Source organism: Athene noctua, chromosome 14 (genome assembly GCF_965140245.1).
Source record: "Athene noctua chromosome 14, bAthNoc1.hap1.1, whole genome shotgun sequence".
NCBI lineage: Eukaryota > Metazoa > Chordata > Aves > Strigiformes > Strigidae > Athene > Athene noctua.
The window spans coordinates 15,271,674-15,291,889 of NC_134050.1; the positions used below are offsets into that span (position 1 = coordinate 15,271,674).

General features: G+C 39.9%; 1 protein-coding gene across 1 annotated transcript in view; it reads left to right on the forward strand.

The window, feature by feature from the left end:
• Positions 1–11,017: 11,017 nt before the first annotated feature.
• The window catches only part of NUCB2 (nucleobindin 2), a 28,056-nt gene continuing 18,857 nt past the window's right edge, over positions 11,018–20,216 (forward strand). The window contains exon 1 of the mRNA XM_074918190.1: positions 11,018–11,206. The gene's annotated coding sequence lies outside the window, so the exon portion shown is untranslated. The remainder of the gene's footprint in view (positions 11,207–20,216) is intronic.

Genomic DNA, 20,216 nt, shown 5'->3' on the forward strand with positions numbered 1-20,216 from the left:
AATAGCCTGGGAAGCAATATGTTTCCATCTCTGCAAGAATAGCAATTCCACTCAACACAGAGACTGTGTGATTTGTTGGGTACGTTGGGGAAGGATGACTCCTCAGAAGGATTTGCAGGGGCTCCACACGTCCCTTTGCACAAGAAGTTCTGGGGAGAAACTCAGAAAGGCCAGGGAAGGATGGATGAAAAAGTTTTGTTGCGAGACAGGCCTTCCAGTTCTCTGATGAGGCAACTGAACCTGCACCATTTCTTAGATGAAATTATACATCTGCAGCCTGAGGCTCACAGAAAGAGTTTGATAACGCTTTTACAACAGATACAATTTGTTTTGGCAAACCAGTTTGTCTTGGCTTCAGTTCACCAGCCTGCAGAATGGACGTTATCTAACTGTGGTTTTGTGAAACAAGGAAAACTGCAGAGTGCTTTCAGATAGACTGATGAAAGCTCTTTGTACGTTACATTTTTATTGGTGGAGGGTATAGAACATGGAAGGATGTGAGATTAAGGCCAGAAGATGTGACAACATAAGCAAAGAAAATAAGATCCAGAATAATTTTTGTTGTCCTGATCTATTTTATAGGTCAGTCTGTCTCTCAGACATTTCCATCTCCATCACCTTTTAAAACTGTAAATGCTTTGGCATCAAGTACCATAAAGGCAGGCAGTATTAGCTACCTTTAATCCAGTGTCAACACCAGAAAAGGAGGCAACATGTAGCTAACCAATTCTAGGAAGCTCTTAGATGTCGGGCAGCTTTTCCACTTCCAAATCGTATCAACAGATTTGGAATCAAAGCTTCTGGTTTTTATTTCCAGTGTGGCAATTGCTCCACAACATGGAATAACTTATTTGCTTTACAATCTATGAAACCATTGGCTTAATGTTTATTTATTTCACAGAATAAGTATGAACACTAATCACTGTAAAGTATTTCATATTAAAACTGCCAATAAGAAGAAACAATGTCTAAGTAATTGCAGAGTGACGGTCATTTGGTTGCACAGTTGATTTGATGTTGGTCTTCCAAAATTATTTTAAAGGTATTACTTTTATATCATATCACTATTTAATTCCTCTTTCTGCAAAAACATATTCTTAAAAGTGAGTGTTAGTTACAGGAATATGTAGCAATCTTGATTTTATTTCTCCACAAGGTTTCCTGTACCCTTTGCTTCAAACTGTCTTTCTCCTGCTTCCCCCTGTGACATGAGTCATTCAGGTCAACCACATAACTTTTCATCCAAACTAGATACATTTGGTAAAATTACCAGTTAGATACCCAAACAAATGTCTAGAGTCCATCTTTTGAAATAAAGCTCAAGATATGCGACAAAATGTTATGCTGATCTGTGAGTTTTCCTACTCCAGGATATGTAATTTCTTTTGAAAGAGCTCATATGAGGATTTATTTCCATTCCTCTGCAGTAGGCAGAAGCCTGTATTTCTATTTTCTAGACACACAGCTTGGCAGAGGCAAGAATAGGATAAACAATGCTCCTTTAAATATTCTCACCCAGTCTTATTTTTATTAATATTTTTGGAGGTGAGGAAAAATATCTGCAATGCAATATTAAACATGTATGAATTGACAAAGAATAAGGTTCAGTGGTTGATAAAGTACGAAGGGTGACAGAAGCAGAGTGAAACAACTTGTAAGCTACTTCTATGTTTAACTAGGGTTTATGTAGGTCAATACAAACCATGCAAATTCCTCTCTGCATATCTTTTGTAGAAATCTTTTTAAAATTTCATCAAAGAAAAGTTGAGATGACTTCCCTTTCTGTAATAAAGTTGCCCCTTGCCACAGATTATTTACACATCTTGCTCGTAATATTACTTCTGAAGAGAAAGTGTTTCATCTCTGAAGTAGACAAAATGTTTCCTGATGGCCAGGGTCCAAAACAACGCAGGATGGAGTAGAACTTGCAACCATATCCTCCCATTCTTATAACATTCAAATTTCCTCAGCAAGTTTTTCAGGAACAAGATAATGTTGGGGTCCAACGAGGATACCAACAATACTTTTTGCTAAATATCATTCCTTTCTCAGTGTGAGGAAACAAATATATATCAAATTTATAACTCACTGTTCCAACAAGCACATGGATATATTTTTGTGTGTGTTTCGTTTTCAGCTTCCAAAACTGAAAACATTGTCAGCACTATTCTACAGATGTCCACAAACTGCATATTTCATTTTGGCATAACCAGATGAAACACTGGACAAAAGGGTGCTTCACACTGCTGAGAGTCTAGAAAGATTGGGGACATTGCTTCCAGAGCAGAAAAGCTCTTGCTACCCTTTCACTGGAAGATTCAGTCTTCAGCACATTCCCCGTGGAGGTGCAGCAGGGAAAAACAAATGGACTCCAGACAGGTGGGGGACTGGGGAGTGAGAGCCACCTCTCCTCAACCACCTCTGTGGAGCACAAAAATGGAAGGCCATAAATTCTGCTTTAAATCCTCCACCTTCCTATGTCTTGAAAAACACTCAATACACACACTCACCTGCATGCTTGCTCATGCTTGTGCACATGTTCACACTCACTTGCACGCTCACCAGTATGTATGCACACTGATGCATCTTTACATTGACACGCACCCCCCCCCCCCATGCCCATTTCCTCGTACACATTGACTCCTGTGCCCTCTCACGCCCATGCTCACATGTACTCACGCACACTCACTTGGTCATACAGCTGCACCTCTTTGCGCTCACACGTGCTTACCCCCCATCCTTTGAGATTTTTTTTTGCTAGAACAAGTAATCATTCATTCTTCGGTTACGTATTTTTTTTATTTTCAACACCGAGTTCTGCTAATGGCACTCATTGTTATTTTGTCTGCAATTAAAGATAAATTCTCACCAGGAACTAAGCACCATAATTTAAAAACCTAAGGGAAAAGGAAGACCTTTGGTTAGTACAATTCATAACACAAGGTAATAGCACTTTTCATCCACAGTGCTTAAAGAGCAGAACTGTACGTTCTCAACATGCATAGGAAAGCGAAAAGTGTGCTCTGAACTTTAATCTCTCAAAGGTACACCAGATCCTAACTCATCTTCTCCACAAAGCAGTTAAAAAGCTTATACTTTAACTCTGATTTGCAGTCCAGTCCAAAAGGTGGGATAACTTCACAGAGCAGAAGACAGTTGAGAAATTGCAATATGCAATACCAGGGAAAGACAGGTAGCAATGTTCAGCATGCACTTTTGAATTTGCCACCTGATTTGATTCTTTTTTCTTGTGTTGTGAGAAATAGTGACCATTTCTATTTACCTCCAGCATGCTACTCATTACCTTACAGGAGTAGACTTGCATGTCATATTTATGATACAGGTGTACCATGGATTTATGCAGTAATACAACAATCGTTTGCATTTTATGCTATCATTTTCCTTAGCAATTCTATTATTCCTAATACTTGCTATTTTGGCCACCACTGAACACTGCACTATTTTCACAAAACTTTCATATTACACAATCTAAGCAATAACAGAGCTATCTTAAAGCTTGTCCTTTTGGATTAAAAAAATACAAGACCACCTTTTCTTCAAGGCAAATCAGTTTACATTACTAATATATCATTTGCTGCTTTATCACCCAGCTACTGAGTATCATTACAGATCTAAAGTAAAAGGTCAACTTTCAATTTTATTACTCTAAGTAATTCCCTGTCATCAGCAAACCTTCTCACCTCATTTTGTAGCCCCTTTGGGATCATTTATGACAACACAGAAGCATAGAAGCCTGGTACAAATTCCTGGGAAACATCACTGCTGAATTCCCCCTATTAGTCCAAGGTTGATAGAAAAATAATAATAACCAAAAAAAACCCCTAAACACCACAAGAATAAAATCCTCCTGCTGACTCCCTGTTTTTTCCCCTGCAATAACTGAGTGATAATCATATGCATATAATTATGACAGAAGTAGATACAATTTTAAAAACCAGGCATTTAAAAAAAATTACTACCGTGATTTTTTAAATATCTGGTAGATACTTAGCCTTTGCTCAATGTTCACATGCTACTCATCTGCTTTATGATGACAGTAGCATTATAGAAACTGCAGATGACTTGAAAAAATATGCAATAAAATAGTGATTTACACAAGAAATCGAATAAAAACTGCATCAGGAATAAAGTGCTACATTTTGCTTTAATGAGACATTTATGGTACTTTTTGTTCCACAGGTGATATACATACACTGTATGTCCTTTACCACAAGCCTTTTTTTTTTTTTTTTTTTACTTTTTTTAATGTTTCCATTAGTGGAAATGAGAAACCAAAAAAGTGCTGTAAGTGATAACACTTCTTGATGCAACCACAGTACCCTACCTTTCACTTCTTGTTTTTCTTGGTGTTCGTTATTGTCTCATTTCCAAGCCACTCTCTCTTCAGTGGAGAGCACAAAATAGCTTGTACCAACTCAGATGTCTTACCTACTTTCCAAGTAAGATATGGTTCCTCTTCTGTCTTCTCTTTCTGTTGCTTCAAGTCTGAAGTTATCCTCATGTCCTGTACCAGTATTCATATTCTTCTACATCTTCAAAACAGTGAAACTTTTTGTTTTGAAACTAGGTTTTCTTCCTCAATTTACTCTGTCCTTCCCTTCTGAATATAATATGGGTCTTGCATCAGTACTAACTATAAGCATTTTGGAGGCATGATCACACCTGTTTCTCTGACCACATCTCCTTCATTGTTTCTAAAGCAGGTTTTGGTAAATGTGCACGTAAATAATCTTCCCCTACAGAATAAAAACTATTTCCTTTTTAATCAGTGTAGAGCTGAAATTTTCAAGGAAGCCTCTCTTCTTCAATCTAACCTAAAGTTCTGAGTCACTGGCTTGCTCAGTTAGAAAAATATATTTTATAAAATTTTGCAGAAATGTAAACAAACACTCAAAAGGAAGAAGGCATAGACCTAAAAATATGATTAAATATTTTGCTGCGCCAAGGCATAAATTTCCCTGTTTCCGAATAAACTTATTTGGCTGATAAACTTATGTTTAAGAGTTGCTGAAGGTAAAAGTTGAATCTGATTAAGCATGTTTACCTTTATAAAACATGTCCAGTTGAAACAGAATCCTCTTTGATCAGAATAGGACTTATTGTTTTTGCTCTAGGGTAGACCTTATTAAAATTCAGTAAATAAAATTTTATATTATGAAAACATTTATTTCTCCTCATCCTTTCCAACCCTTTCTAAGTTCACAGTATATTTTATTTTCCTTTTCACTTACAATCTAAAGAGAAAAAATATTTTTTATAATTTTAAGATTAGAAAATGAGTCTGAAAATTAATACAACACTGAAATCTGCAGCAGAAAGCCAGTGAGGTACATGCCCAAGAAAGGATAAGCAGAAGATGAGATATAATATAGGATAGCTTTAGACTTACAGACTTTCACAGACAAAGAGCTCTCTTGTTCTGTCTGAGCTGTTCAGTACCTAACAGAAAAGCGACCTGGAGATTCTACCATTGCAATATAAATAGCTGCAGTTACACTCATAACTCATCTTCATTCTAGAATTTTGGTTTTGGTCAACATTAGAAGACAATGGTTTTTTTTCCCTGCTTCTCCAAATTAACTAGTGTAATGGAATTCTCCTCAAGCTGCAATAAATAGGTTCTCCTTATATGTCACTGAATGGATGACTAACACCAGAACAGGAATAAGACGGCTCTAATAACTAACAAGAACAATCCATCTAGTTTTTCATCCCAATCAATCTCATGACATGACCAGAGTGGATCCACCAAGGGACCAAACTGCAGGCACTCCCAGTCAAGTAGGCACACATCCCACCCCATGGCTGTGGTCATGCTGTCAGATATGCCCCAGATCATGGGAGAGGGCGCTGGCACAGCCCCAGAAAGCTGGGGATCCACCCTACCCAGAGATCCTCCACCCTTCAGCTAAAGCAGGTTCCAGCCTGACATGAAATAGCCACATAGTATTTGGAGAAAGAAAAAATAAATAGCATAACTAACTAGCTACAGTAGGCTTGTGATTGAGAGAGGGTGAAAACAATCTTGAAATAGTCAAAGCAATAATAGAAATCTTCTCCACTCCAAGCAGTAGGCCTTAACACAGCATGGGACCTGTAAGAAGAAAAAGAAAAAAAATTAGCATCTTTCAGCTGTTAGTTATTTGCTTCTAAAACTACAAAATCTTGCTGCTTGTTTTTTCTACTAAAGGGTGAGATATCTCAAATTTAGCATAGAATAGCTGCCATAGTGTAAGAGCATTGTCATGGTTTAATCCACAGCAACTTATTAATGAATTCACACTTTTGGCTTACAAAACAACAGGTTAGAAATATTCCCTTCTTCCAAACTGGAAGGGATTCTTAAAAGTGACTGAAATTTTCAGCTCTGAATTGCAACATCTGGATTAGTTCTATACAAAGTCTTTTATTCTAAATTTCATGTCCTAAAATGGCTTGTACTAGCCAAAAGTAATATAAAATGCCACTGCAATTCTACAACAGAAAGATGTATCTTGATTCAGTAAATTCATCTCAGTTGTAAAAGGAATAATTAATCAGCCCCATATATCAGTTACTAGAGTAAGACTGTCTATGTACAAATTAACAACAGAAGATCTAGCAAACTTTGAGGCAAATATTCTTCCTCTACTCAATAGGGACTACTCAATTAAAAAAAAAAAAAAAAGTGCTAAAATTAAGGTAAAATTAGAGCATAATTCCTCTACTCCCTTTTTAGTCAGTGTACTCGTACCAGGACTTAAATGTAAGGAAGTCATATTGTTTAGAGAAAACATAACCCTGTTACAACAGGAGACAACGCCCACAAAATATGTAACTCTGGTACAGAACAGTCTCCTGAAAGCCAGGATATGGCCATAACTGATAAGCTCGTGGAACCAATACATTTGTAAAAGACTTTCTGACTACTTACATATACAGAAAAAAGGGTACTATTAATCAGGGAGGATATGAGCTGTACTTGTTCAAACTGGGAAAAGATTCTCGGCAGAGGTCTGCCAGAGGAAGAAAACTTGCAGGCCATACACTAAGTAGAAACTCATATAACTCCTCTGAAACCAATGTCTCCTCAGGGAGACATAAGCCACAGGAGAGTCTCACCAGTGAGCTAATTGCATTCTTGCCTGCCACTTTCATGTGAAGTCAACAGCCCTCCCACACCAGATAAATTAGCCAATTAACCATGACACTCTTAACTTTACAATCACTATTTTATTTCCATTTCAGGTCTGTGGTTAAGTGTATTAACTCATTGCTGTTGGGAAACACAGCAAACGACTATAGCAGCCTCAGCTCTGTGGCCAGCAGGTATTTGTACACATCACAGGAAACCACACGTTGTGCTAGTTAAGCATGAGTTTTTCAATATTAGCATTGCCATGGCTGTAGAGGCATGGAGAATAAACTATCTTCTCATTTCTAGGTGTTTTTTTCCTTACTCAGATGAAATATGTTATAATATGCTTCTTCCAATGGACAGAACTGGGTGGGGGGAGAAATACTTTAGCACCAGCCTTGAAGTTATCAGCTTACTCTGTTGTTAAAACACAAACTAATACCACTGTTAGCCTTTCTACTCACTTTTAATCTGAGAAAATGATGTTTGCTGCTGCCAATGGCAAAAGTACTATCTGTCACTGTTTCCCAGAGCAGAGAGACAGAAGAGGAGATTTAGGAACCAGAGTTTAGGAGTCCTGTTTCAGATACATTTGACTACTTCTTTGTTCTGCTGACAGGAGTTTTAATATCAATAGCTTTCCACAAAATAATAGCAAAAAATATCAAGGGCACTCTGATATATATAGGACTCCTCGTGAAACCCTACCCATTTTTACTAACGCACTAAAGCAGCGTAACAAAACGGTAGCCAAAGACAGTCTTCCACTCTGCCATGGTATGTCCAGCATTAAGAACAGTGTTTCTCAATTTCAGATTAAGGTAACTGCTTCCACTGCAATACTAAAATCCTTAGCAGTTTTCAAATCTTGCAGCTTCCTGCATGTTAAAACTGAAGTAACGGTTTAAGACTCCAAAAAGCATCTTCTAAACCAGTAATTGAACAGCTTTAGAAGCTGTGTGGCTAAGGGCAGGGGAGATCTGAGATAAAGAGACCCAAAAAACCAACAAACCCAAAGGAATTAAGTGAAACTAAAAAAAAAAAAAGGCAAGAGACAGAAAAAGGAGATTCAATCTCAATAACCGTAACACCATCTTGTTACTTAGAAGGAAAAACTGCTTTAGAAATTTAGATATTTAGAAACTAATTTAGAAATAAAGCAGGAAATCATAACAAAACAAACTTTGTCATTGCATTAAAGTGAGTGTATTTTAATCTAATAGTATACACCAAGATTAATTTCCTTGTATTCAGACACGCCAGGGATTCTCATGCACTGGCCAGCATCAGCACAGCGGTTGCACCACTGCCTGCGTGCCCTGTTGCTCTACAGAAGGTTTGCATACACTGGCCATGGCCGTTTTTACCATTGGATATTCCAGATCAGACACTGAAGAGCTTGACATTGTGCCTGACTGGGGAAAACAAGGCTGGGTGTTCCGTATTACCACTGGCATCAAGGGCACAGCTCCACACAGCTTTTTTTCCTCTTGACACCAACACTTGTTCAAAGAATGTCCATTTCTCCCCTATGCTTCCCTTAATTAAAAGTTGCTAATATAGGCAGAAAAACCTCCCCACCATATATTTTAAATACCCAGCAGCAAATTGATCCGTCCTGCAGCCTTGCGAACACTTGTTCACATACAGAAGAGAAACCAGCATGGCCGAGCAGCATGAGGTAGGCTATAACCTTAAATTGAATTGCAAAAGGTGGGGATGATCATGTTCCCAGAAGGCCAGCTAAGTCAGTTACAGCCAAACACCACCCAGAGCACTAGAGGGGTTTTTTTCCTGCCTCAGCACGTTCAGCTCCTGACAGGGCGGAGGTGAGGACGCTGGGTCGCTGCCACGCAGGCAGAGCACAGTCTCCCTGCCTACAGCGTGTCATGCTCGTGGGGCCTGTGACATGGCAAAAGGTTCGGTCCCAACCACCTCTCCTTGTGCAACATCGTGGTTTATCCTTATAAAATGCAGGGTGGCATTACAGGTTCTTTTTGCACATATTTGTGGCACATTTTTAACTGAACTTTAAGTATTATTGTACATTTATTTCACCTGTCCTATCAGAATGGCTATTTAGTTTTTTGTCATAAGCTGTTTTTGATTACTGACGTGTACAGATGAATTTACACTTAATAAATTAATTCCAGTGCTTCTGGGTCCTAAAAATTATTGTTTACAAACCAGTAAAGAATACTAACTGACCACAAAACTCCATTTCTAAAGTGAAAGATACCGTGGAAAAAAATATTTTATAGGATTGAACAGTATTTCCTTGAGAGGAAAAGCTCCAAGTCGTGCCAGCCCTATGACATTAACAGCTTACCACAGAGATCATTATAGACAGTTTACATTCCCATTTTTCCTTCACATGCATAACCCAGAAGCTACAATTTCAACCACCACTTTGGACTCCTCATTATAATTAAGCATTCAAAACCCCATGACAGTTTTGAGTATCTTGCCTAAACTACACAAATCCCTCAATAATTTTTTTTCTTATTTGTGTAAACTATTGCAACAGTTTCTTAAACAAAACTTAATGTAGTTTGTAAACCAGAGTAACAGAAATGTAACACACAGCAATAAAACTTTTTCAAGCATTTGTATGTCTGTTTAAATACAAGGCTCACAGTACTGAAACATGAAACAGGTTACAACTGGAATCTATGCTTATTCCAGAAATAGCTGTTTTTTATAGGAACTATAGAGTATTTGCTAGTATTTTCCTATCCACTAAAAATAACTTCTCTGCATAACGTATGATCACTTTTAGTGCCCAGAACGCAGAAAAGATACAAAACCTAAAAAAAAAAGCAAGTACTGCACTTCAAAACAGGGTGGGAATGGAAATCCACAAATCAAACCCTACGCTTACACCAAGCATAAACAAATGTGCAGGTTGAAAATAGTTTTCTAACTTCTTAATTAACAGAGTCAAGATTTTGTTCCCCCCTTTTTCTCCTCTAACGGGAAGGGAAAACCAAGTGTGAGCACAATAATGCTCAAGTGGGTGAAAGAGAATTAGCAAAAAGAAGCAAAAGAGGCCTGAAAATACACTTTCGAATTCTCATGTATCAGTTCACGATCGGACACATAATAGTAACGATTTACTGCAACCAAGATGTTAGCGCGAAATGCCTTTTGGCGTAGGGAGCGAGCTCTCTCAAGAGGCACGGGGGGGCAGTGACAGGGCTCCCACAGCGGACACGGGAGGGAAAGGAGCTACCGCGAAACAGCTTCTGGCTCTGGGAGCCGCAGAAACTCCCGACGACCTCGCTGCTTCCCGCCGCCGGCGCCCGAGCGGCCAGAAGCACCTTTTCCTTCTGCAGCGCGGCCAGGAGCGGCGGGGCCCGTTGACCCTTGCAGGCGGGGGGCCGTGCGTGAGCCGGGGGTGTTTAGAAGACGGCGCTGCGCCCCCAGCCCGGGCCATCTCTCCGCAGAAGCCTCAGGCCCACCTGCCGCTGACCGAGGCGAGCGCTACAAAACGGCCCCGCGGCCGGCGGCTGAGGCAGGGCTCGGGCAGCCGAGACAGGGGGCCCCGGGCCACAACTCGCCAGAGGCCGCCGCAGACTAACGGTGGCCGCGGCGCGGCCCAGGGGCGGGCCCGCGTTCCCGCCTCCCCCGTGACGCCAGAGGCGCGCGGCCGGGGCCCGCCCCCGCGACGACCGCCACGTACCTTCCCGGCGCAGGCTGCCGGGGGCCCGCCCGCCCCCGCGCGCCACCTCGCCTCGGCCTCCAGCGCCGCCCAATCAGAGCCCTCCGCGACGCCCGGACGGGGGTCAGGCCCGGCCAATCCCCACGCTTCGAGGGGCGGGACCCGTCCCCATGGCAACGGGAGCCGAGGTCGCCGGAGTGCCGTGGGGCTGTCGCGCCGCACCGTGCCGTGCCGTACCGTACCGCACCGCACCGCGCCGCACCGCACCGGGCCTCGCCTCGCCGCGGTGCCGAGCCCCGCAGAGCCTCAGGAGGACGCCCGGGGGACGCTCCGTTCATCCCCGCGCGCAAGCGACAGCTCGCCCTGAAGAAGCAGCGGTTCCTCTCCCGCCGCAGCGGCACCGAAAGGTAGCACCGCCCGTCCCAGGCCGCCCCCGGGGCGGTGATGCCCCCCTCGGTGGCGGAGGGGGCCGGCAGGAGCCGTCCCGTAGGCGCGGAGCCGGGCGGAGGCCTCGCAGCGGGGCAGCCGAGGTTGGGCGCGGGGGGGGGAACACGCGCTGTCCCTCGCCGGTGCCCGCCCGCCCGCCTGTCAGGTTTGAAATAACGGTAATGCGGGGGGGCCGGCGGGAGGCAGGCGGGCGAGAGCGGCCCGCCGGGGCGAGGGGCTGCCTCGCGTGTGGGGAGCGGCTGGAGTTTGAGCGGGAGCGCGCTAGGGGCCGGCAGGAAGGAGGGTCCCCCCGCTTCCCTCCCTCCCCCCGGCAGCGGCAGCGGCCCCTCGGGGAGTCACACCGGAGCAGCCGCGCGGGGCGGCGGGTGAGCGGTCGGCTTGAAAGCGCCGGCAGAAATTCCTGCGTACCTGGCAGCGGCGGCAAGAGCCCGACCGGCGGGTAATTGCACAACCGCAGGAAAAGCTTCGGCCGCTTTGTCCGGGAGACTGGACTGCTTTCACTGGAAGGGGTACGGCTTTTCAGCACTACGCTTACTACAGTACCCCTGGGGGAGCTTGGTAAAAATACTCTAGTGTCGGGCTAGCCGCTGTACTGGCAAAATATTCCAAAAGAGGAAAAGGTTGCCACACGGTTGTAGAGAGGTAACTTTTTTTCCTGAAACGAACACAGCTGTGGTGTTCAAAATTGTTCACGTTTGGCAACTCTTTTTAGTAAGCCTGTAGGAGAAAAAACCTCTATTGTTCGAGTTACAAGTATTCGTTATGGAGAAATAACGTCCAGCATTTTCAAAATTAGACCATCGCGGTGCCAGCAATGAAGCACCAGTACACCACAGTATCAAGTTCAACGTGGAAGTTTGCTTTGTTTTTTTTTTGTCATCTTGTTTTCTTCCACTCTACAGAAAAGCCCTGTAGTTGACAGTGCAGTTCTACCCTGAATTCTGGAGTGACTGGCCCTCTCAACTAAACAAAGCAGCACAGGCAAGAGTCCTACTCTAAAGACTGGATAGGAGATGAAAAGCCACTCAAAAAAATTGTTTGAAACCAGTTTTGTTGTAACCTTTATGAGCCTCTGCTTAAGACTCACAAAAGATTTGTGGGAGAGGCCCACATTTCTGAGAGCACTTAAAATCCACTTACATCTCTTAGTGTCATTTGCTATACAATGATCTTGTACAGTCACAGGGCAACATCCACCATGGGCCACAAATTATTAACCTGATTACATAGAGTACCTCCTAACAGTGATTATCTATTTTCCCTTTTACTCAATACTGTAGACTTTTGGATGGTGGCAGTATTTTATTTTAGAGTAAGAAAGGTAATTATATTTTAAAAAGTAATAATATAAGTCTATCTTTAAACAGTGTTCGAATACAACAATGTGAATCTCATTCACTTATAACCAAGACAATTAACATAAAAAAAAGAGGAAAACAAAATTATAAATTAACATTGCCCATTGAGTCTGTTTAAAAATTCTATTAGCTATTGGATATGAAGGCATATAATGTAGGCATCTGACATCAATTTGCTTGTGACTTGATGCTATAATACATCTTTGAGATACCATTATTTGATATCTGAAATTATACTCAGAAAACCCCATCAAACAAATAAAAACTAAGCAACCAAACCAAAAAGAATTATTTTTTAATAAGACCAAGGAGAAGTTTCTGTAACTTGGCAGTGTAGTAATGGTAGTATTGCTGAACATACTTTCACTTTGTATAAGCCAAGTTAAAGGTTTTCTGTCAAAAACTGCCCCCAGGTGATACACATAGAACTGAAATTGTAATCATGAAAGGGGAGAGCGGTAGTTCTGACATAATAAAAAATGTAAAATATTATTATGTTGACTCAAATGTCCAAGGTGTGGAAATATTGACTCATACTCCTAGTGATATACTGACTAAACAAATGTGCCTTACGAAAGATAAAATCCTTTACTGTTAAGTTAAAAGCCAATATCAGTGTTGTGTTGAACTCCTGTCCAACAAAGATGTTTATCTAGTGAGATATTGTGCTCCTGTCTATTTGATGCTCAGTAAGCAGAAAGAGATCTCTCTGAAGTTCCTGTTAGATACACATCATATCTGGCCAGGGGTATGCCTTGTATATAGCTAAAAACATGGCCAGGTACTTATGCCAAATCAAATGCAATCAGGGGCAAAATTCAAGATAATTTCAACAGGTTTTGCTGTTATGCACTACACACGGTTTGACAGCTGGAAGAAGGAAAGAAACTGCATTTTATTATTCTTCATCATAGGTAATTCAGGAAATATACGGACGCTTTTCATGACTACATTGCTTATGCCTTATATTCTTTATAAAGCAGGAGTGGGGCATTTGTGTATATTTTGATTCCTAGAATTATTTAGAAATAATCTAGATTTATTCTTGTTAGCTATTTTGTATTTTCTTTCCAAAAGATTAAAAAGGTACCTTTAAGTCCTGGGGCATTTAAGGTTTACTTTAGCAACATCCTTTGTTGTTGACTACAGCAAAATGTATATTAGTAGAATAATTGAAGTACTTTTTGATTTGAGATTAGGGTTTGAGCAAATACTTCAGTTGCATGTAGTAGCATATTTGAAATGAGGTTGCTTTTTACGCCAGCACTGACAAAATTGCTGTTCACATTTATACAAAAGGAATTTGTAAGATTCCAGGTGTACTGTTGTATTTTGTTCTGTGTGGGAACTTAACTTACAGTACAGGAAGCTATATTTGTACTGGTAATTTTTATTTTTAATTTGCTTTTGAAGTTTTATCAAGTATGCATTGAATTCAATACCAGTTTTTGCCTGAGTACTGGCTTTATGAATCTTTTTTTTTTTATGCCAACTTTATTGGAAGGAACTGATAAAATCATTCAAGTTCCTTTTAAAAACAGGACTAATATTTCAGCATTCTTCAGTTAGTAAGGTTGCTTTGTAGATGCTGATATTTATTTTTCTGAAACAATGATAGGAAAGTTCTGTGGAGACATGTAGTATAAATATGTATGTGTATTTGTGTGTGTGCACACAGTTTTTTAAATCATGAACCATTAACATTGCGACAAGAAGAAAAAACAGTTTTCTTTTCATCCTTATGATGTATGTGTATTTGTGTGTGTGCACACAGATTTTTAAATCATGAACCATTAACATTGCGACAAGAAGAAAAAACAGTTTTCATCCTTATGATGGAGCTAATCACAGGTAGCAGCAGCCGTACATTTTGCTTCTATGCCATCTTTATTTCTGGACATACAGTTGCCTTGTAAATAGTATTTGCTTTTTTCCCACTTGAGCATTCATAGTTTGTGTTACTATATAGTACCCCCCTGCATTTGGGTGACTCATTTAATGAAACAGCTGAAGTGTATTATTTTTTTAAAAAAGATTCTGTCAGCAAATGTTGTACTACACACAGTTGAGGCATGCTGTCTTTTCTGAGAAGCTGAAAAAAGAAGCTGTTCTGTCAGCCAACTTTTAACTGTAAAGAGAATGAAGCAGATGAAAGTGCAGTGACAAAAATGCAACAAAGTCAAAAGAAAAGAATTTAAGCAAACAGGATGAGAAGAAAGGGTTCTGCTGCCTTTAGGTACTTAAATAATACCAGTTTATATAAAAGTATGTCTATGTACAGTATTAAAATGTTGCTTTTAAATATAAGGTATGTCTTCTGGTGTGGAGAATTGAGTGGGATGTACTTTAACAAAAGATTAGGACAGCATGTCTAGGTTGAAACCTGTCGGATATTGGCTAGGAAAAAAGAAGCAACATCTGAATCATGGGGTTAATGGACGACTTTGACAAGAGGAAAAATGCTTGAAGGATAAATGAAAGGAAAACTGTTGCTGCTTGTGTGGGTGGGACATTTACTGAAAGAGAAGAGAGGAAAAAATGATGCTTACAACTTTTAAAAGGATGAATTCTCATTTGGGAAGAAAAGTATGAAGGTGTTTTGGTATTTTGAAAGATTACTTGTGAAGGGAAAACTATTGCAGACTGTAGCCGTTTCCCTTTTCACATTGTTTTCTGCTCATGTGTTCAATGAGACGTCTATGTTTAGAGGACTAGTGACCTAGTGAAAAGACATCTTCACCACAACCCAAGGTTTAGCTTAGCATCCTGGCCTGAAACAGGTTTTTGCGCTTGCTTCTCAAAACTGTTGCCATGTTTTTCCCATGCTAGTACCAGATTAACTCGTTGGACTAACATTGTGAAGAAGATGCATTAACTATAGATTCATTGACTTTCATCATTGGTTAGTATGACAGCTACAGTGTCTGTGCAGCAAGTTGTCCTGAAAGAACAGGGAGGGACTAACACTGATATTTTAGGTGTTTCCAAACAGAAAATATGGCAGACAAATAATCTGTTTCTGCCTAATTTCAAACATTTAATGTATTTTTTTAAGGATTTTATGGGTTAATCAATTTATATCTTTGCAAATAATTTTTAAAGAAAGGGAAAACCCCATGGAATTAAACATTCTGTATTTAAACTGCAATATATTGACAGGTATATCACTGTTTCAGAGAGGTGAAACAGATTCAAGATGCTAGATGGCTAGCTCAGACTGCTGGAGGAGTACTTTACACAGTTCAGATATAGTATTTGTAATATTCTCATTTTGGTAGTGAGATTAGAATATTTTTAGAAGGATGAAGATTAGTAGATCTATTTTATCTCTTTCCTGTTTTGTTTTGTTTTTAATTTGGCACTGCATATGAAGATTGTTCACTTCTCCAACGTACAGCATTAAAATAGGAAATCACAGTACAGTCTTGACTATAGAGAATATTGCTATCATCCTGCATTGTATGTCACACAGGTTTAATGACTTCCATTATCAGATACAGCAGGTGTACGTGAAATTTTATGAATAGGTAGGCTTATCTGTGGATTCTATAAGTCTGGATTTATGTTTACATTGCCCATCATGGTGCACATGGGTTTGGCAAGAGCAGACGTGCAATATGACATTTACAGTGTTGTGCTATCTTGCTTCATAATCATGCACTGAGCTGCTGCGTCTGCAAACATTAAACACTGTACATGATGTCACTATATGTTTTTGCCTATCTTAGTTTTAGAAAATTTGACATTGGGTGTTACTTTTTTAAAAATTTTTGTGCTTTGCTAGGAAGGTAAGTACCAGAGTACTGCTGTTTTCTGGGCAATAGGTGTTGAGTTAATGAAAAGTAAATTTTCAGGTTTATATTTTAAGCACCTGGCAGTTGTGTAAAATAGGTGTGCTAGTGCTATGTTTAGGTGCTTGTGTTAATGTTGCTAAAACAGACTTTAGAAGCTGCATTTTGTACTTACCTTTCAAAGCCCATAGCTCTTTATAATTCAGATGTCTGATCCTGCCCCACTGAAGTTGATAGGAATGTGTGATTAACTTTAGTGGGATCAAGATCAAGGTTGCTGGCAGACAGCCTGCTTCTTTTCTTTTCCAATTGTATTTTTCTGTTCATGCAAGTACATTGGTGGCTCTGTTTTCTGCTGACCATCTCATTCTTTTGGCTCTCGCTCTGTTTTTTTAAAATACTTAATACTCAGATTTTTATTTTTCATTTTCCCTGAAAGCTTAGGATATTGTCTTTGTCTAAAATGCAGTATCTGTCAGTTTGAGAGCACTACTTCTACGATTAGTTCTCTTCATGTATTACAAGGAGAAATGTTTGATTATCCCTCTAGGAAAGATGAGATTGATTTCTGATACAAGCAGATTAAATTATGCTACCTTTTAATGTAGGTGGGCTACATGTCTTTGACTAAAATCACTTAATTTCCATGTGATAATTGCAACATTAGCTCTGTCCATCTGCTTTAAGAAAGTAACCAGTCAGCTGGACAAATCCATAACACTTTATATTTCTGTTAAACTATATAGCAATAGGAAGAACAGTAACAATAGTCTGCTCAAGTGACTCACCCGTGGCAGGGCATGAGGATGTATGCTGTGTGTTACGTACCACTGATGCCAATGATCAAATTGACATTGCTCCTCTCCTGCAGCACTGTGATTGTCTGTTGATTTGGTGGCTCCTAGTCCTTACAGAAGAAACCACATCCCTGGGTCAGACACATAGATTCACCCTAAAATACCTGGGAAGGGATGGGCATCCAGGAATGTGTTTCTTAAAAGTCAAGAACTCTTGAAGGTAGCTGGTAACAGGCTGAGAACTCTTTAGCAGTAAAGTGTTTAGTAGGCCAAAGACTGGAACCACAGTTTTCCTCTCATCCTACCTCTTGTCACTCTTCCCTCTGGTTGCTGAATTTGAGAATCATGCTGAAGGGTTTTTTTGCAGCTGATTAATGTTAGAATTTTCAATGGGCCTGGTTTCTCTCTTCTAATATGTGTCAGAGTAGAATGTGCTCCGTGATTAAGGTGTGACTGTCACACTCTCAAGGTTGAGGCATATCTTAGTTGCCTGCTTTTATCAAGGGAATTTTGATGAATATAGCCTTGGACTAATAGATACCTAAGTACAGTAACTGTCTTCACTAGGTAATTATTTTTTATTCTAATAAATGTATTTCCAGTTTACTTGGTATAGCACAGATTGTGTAAACAGTTGGGTTCCTCAAAATACCATGGGAAATCCTGTGTTAAGCATTTGTGTCTGCAAAGTCAGCTGCAATGGTAGAGATATTTTTTGCTTATCCATTTTGGTCTTCTCTGCTTTTAATTCTTCCTGACACCTGTGGGTTTTTTGGCCTGTTTTATCAAAAGGGCTATAATAAAAACACCCTATGCACAACCTGAAACAAAACTGCCTGATGGGCAGTAGGTAGCCTTCTTTTCAGAGCAGTTTACTACATTAAATAGATGTGAAGTCATCCAGTCTTTCCTACTATGTATGACAGCATGTAATTACAGAGGTTGGTATCTCCACAGGAACCCAAATTGCCCGTGAGCACAAGTCCCACAGAAAGTCAGCAGATCCAGTGGCACTTAGTTTGATTAGGGCTTTTGGTAGATAAGCTCTGCTGACAACTGCAGAGGTAGTTTAAGATGATATAGCTCCAGTTGCCCATCCCAAATCTGCTGGAGACTAGTGCTTCCTCACATGAGTTTTAGCAGACCAACACAGTTGGTTATACCTCAGTTATTACAGTTCAGCGTGGACATTTTATGTATCAGTTTTCCTGAGTAGCAAAGGAAAAAGTCTTAAAAATTTAACGGTGTGCCCTGCTCTGGCCTAAACTGACAATCCCCATCTCCACAATTATTAATGTTACTAGAAGTTGTAGGTCAGCAGTTTAAAAAAGATTATGGCTTTAACATGGATCAAAGACCAGGTGTCATTGTTAAAAGTGTTGGCTTTAAGTACTTGCCACAGGCAAAGAATGAATCCATGCCATAACTATGGCTAGCACTTGAGTTTCTGACTTCTCTGCTGTGGTTCATCTCACTCCCTGACCTTACATGAAATGAGCATGCTCAAATAATAGCCACACAGGATTTGCAAAAACACTGTTTACAGACCTTACATAACTGGAGTGGCTTATGACAATATTAAATTACTTTTATTACTATAATTTTGTATATATGAAAATATTCTGGTTGGAATAGTATTTAGCCATCAGGGGTCCAAATTCTTGCGTTATCAGAAGTTACAGTTTCTTTAAATGAACACTTCAAAAATACATAACCTTCAAAAAACATTTCTAAAAATACCAAGAGTATAGTTGTTATATACTTTATAAGTCTTTTGGGGTTTATTAGTTTTATTTTATATCCATTGCCTAGACTTCATGCATACTAATGGCCTTTCACCAGTTTACTAGACTGCCTTATTCGCATTCTGCAGTAATTCCAGCAAGGTAGATTTTTGTTGTACCCATAAATTTTTTTGACTGTGCTCTGGGCTTAGAGAAGTTAATGCCCAGGCTGTTCATCCAGAATATTTCAAAGTAGGTTTTGAGGTTCAGTTCTGTCCTATTCATTTTTAAATTACACTTAGCTGACAGATATTGAATTGTTGGTCTTACTTTTACTTTCTTTCCTGTTTCTTTCATCTGGAAAAGTACAATGGCTTCCTCACAACTGTATCTCAAAATGCTTTGGAAGTCAACCATCAGCGTGCAAATATTCTCAGTCCTACTTATTTATAAATCTTTCTTGTTAAGAAACCATACTCTGGTAAAATCTGTAGCATAGCCTAGGCCACCCAAGCTTCTTCTATTTCAGATCAGACATTAAAGGACTTGAAAAGATTCAAAGAAGACTAATAAGCATGATCAAAGGTCTGGAAAAGCTTCTGTAAAAGGAATCAGTAGGTAAGCTAGCATTTTTTAGGTTAGAAGAAGTTTTAGGTTAGACTGGTGTATTATTACTGTTGGGGAGCTATAATATGAAAATGGTAGTTTAAGAATAAATTGGTTACATCTCTTCCATTGAGTGAGGTAAGTGGATGACAGATTCAGAGCAGAAATAGTTCACACAACGTGTTATCTGTGTAACTGATATATTTGTCATGTTACAGGTAATTTGTTACAGAAACACCGTTTTCTATTTCTGTCCAACCTGTGGCATATTTCCACTTTCCATTTATTGTATTCAAGCCTCCATGATGATCTAGCTGTGTTTGTATTTTGACAGGTATATCAAAATGCTGTGATAATGATAAAATAACAGGCAACAGTGGTCAGAGAATGACTAACACCAGCCATGGCAATCTACTTTTGGAAAAGGAGGACAAAATTAGGTGACCTTGTCCATGCAAGACAAAAAAAATCAAGTGACAGTAGAGTGATGGTTGGCTGCTAGATAAAAAGAACTGATGGCCTGCATAACATGTATTAACTTATCAGTGTTAGCCGTGCCACTGATACATAAAATGAGCTGTGCCACTAACAGATACAGACTCAGCTGACTAGCTCTAGTTCAGGACTTGGCAGCAGCACTGTTGATCTGCCCTAGTATCCTAGCCTGGCCTGAAGATCCAGTATGAGGTGGGGA